The sequence below is a fragment of the Hipposideros armiger genome, unplaced genomic scaffold, assembly GCF_001890085.2.
Source record: "Hipposideros armiger isolate ML-2016 unplaced genomic scaffold, ASM189008v1 scaffold_213, whole genome shotgun sequence".
Classification (NCBI taxonomy): domain Eukaryota; kingdom Metazoa; phylum Chordata; class Mammalia; order Chiroptera; family Hipposideridae; genus Hipposideros; species Hipposideros armiger.
In genome coordinates, this window is record NW_017731563.1 from 74865 (window position 1) to 76885 (window position 2021).

The window sequence follows — 2021 nt, forward strand, 5'->3', positions numbered from 1 at the left end:
CACAATGAGAGTAACAATAATCATAAAATAGAGCAATTATAACGAGATACTGTAATAAAAGTTATGTGAATGGCTTTGGAGCCATTAAGCAAAATAAGGGCTATTTGAACACAAGCACTGCAATACCTCCACAGCTGATCTGATAACCTAGTCAGGTCTACAAAATGGATACACTGGACAAAGGGATGAGTCACAACCCAGGGAGGACAGAGCTGGGCTGAATGGGACACCTGCGAGATTTCATCACACAACTCAGAATGGGGTGCAACTTCAAATTTACAAAATGTTTATTTCTGGAATTTTCCATTTTCAAACTGTGGTTGACCCCAGGTAACTGAGACTGCAAATAGTGAAATCGCGGATGGGGGGCAGGGCACTACTGTATATTGATTACATGCTTAAGTCATCATACTTTGGCTATACTGTTAACTAAAATATATTACGACATTAATTTCACTTGTTTCTTTTTATTTTTAAAGTCACGTATGTATGTGGCTCACATATTTCTAATGTACAGCACTACCTTTGAGAATCTGGTAGAAACTATGCGGCGCTTTCAGAAAAATGAACCTACACCACACCCGTCTCTCATAATGCTGTTTATAATTTCGGAAGTGCATGAAATCCTTCCTGCAAACCCTCCCCGAACACCCAGCTCCCAGGTCAAAAACGTCTGCTGTAGGTAATCAGTGTGGGGCCAAGGAGGTAGAGGCATTAACCGGCCTCAGTGAGGGATGGGCACTGCAATTGGTCTGAGGATTCAGTCCCGATCCTAGCGCCCGGCCCTGAGGACCGAAAGGCACGTGAGGGTCACGGGGCGGGGCTGAGAGAGGAAGTGGAGGGCCGCGCCCGGAGCCGGTTTTCCAGCAGGGCCGTCCTGCGCCCAGGCCTCGGCCTCACTCCGGGAAGAGGGCCAGGGGAAGGCTAGGCGCACGGGGAGGAGAGCCCGGGACCAACAGGGGTGGAAATCCGGCTTCCAGGCGGGCAGCGGCCCCGCGCCGCTTCCAGGCGGGCAGCAAGTCGAGCGGCAGAGTCGGAAGTCAACCCCGGCGCAGGGTCTGCGATCCTATCCGCCTCTCGCCGCTGCTCGCTCGCGCTCGGCCCCGACCTGCGCCCAACCCTGCCCCCCGCGCCCCGCATCCCGGCGCCCGCCGCGCTCGCTCTCCCCGTCCCAGCGGTCGGAGGGCCGGCCCCCTCCCCCGGCCTGCCCTGCCACTCCTCACCTGCGCGCAGCGCCGCTCCGCTCCACCCGTTCCGCCCGCTTCGCCCGCCGCGCTTCCGCTCCGCCCGCGCTGCCGGGTCCTGGCGCCGCCGGCACCCGGCGCTCTGCTTGTGGTGCGCTCACTGGGCTACCGAGTTCACGTCCCCGATCGCGGTCGAGTCGCGGACCCCAGCGCGGAATCGCACTCGGAGCCGCCCTTGGACCTCTGGGCACCCGCCTCCTGTAGTCCCCACACCTGGCCGCCCGGCCCGCGCCCCCGCCTCTGTCCCCTCACTGCCTTCCCCTCCGTCCTGACCTGGGCTCTCTGCCGCCCAACGCTCAGGGACGCCCTTGCCTTTCCCTTGTGTACCCGGTGCACGACCCCCAGCACAGGTCTGGAAACAGCCCGTTTCCTCCAGCCGGAGGGAATATTTGAGTACGTCCGTACTTAATATTTAATACGTCTTTTAGCGCGCCTTTATTTTCTTGTCTTGACTAATGTGGGCCGTTCTCCCCACAGAATTCACTTAGTTTACACCCCCACCACCACCACCCTTTTAAAAATTAAATATATAAGCCAGACACAATAGGAAAAATATTATGATTCCACTTACATAAGGTAGCTAGAGCAGTCAAATTCATAGAGGCAGAAAGTAGAATGGTGGTTGCGAGGGACGGGGAAGCAATTTGGGATGGGGGAGTTATTGTTTAAAGGGTACAGTTTCTGACAGAGTCTCTCTTTGATCAACTAGTCAGGCTCCTCTGACTCCTCTTCCCAACTAGGCCTCTACTTGCATTTCCGAATTTTAGCGAGAATCCT

At 55.5% G+C, this 2021-nt stretch overlaps 1 protein-coding gene across 1 annotated transcript in view; it reads right to left on the bottom strand.

Annotated features, from left to right (window-relative positions):
- WASHC1 (WASH complex subunit 1) overlaps window positions 1-1303 on the bottom strand; it is a 17526-nt gene extending 16223 nt beyond the window's left edge. Inside the window, exon 1 of the mRNA XM_019654118.1 lies at window positions 1224-1303. The gene's annotated coding sequence lies outside the window, so the exon portion shown is untranslated. The remainder of the gene's footprint in view (window positions 1-1223) is intronic.
- Between the last annotated feature and the right edge of the window lie 718 nt (window positions 1304-2021).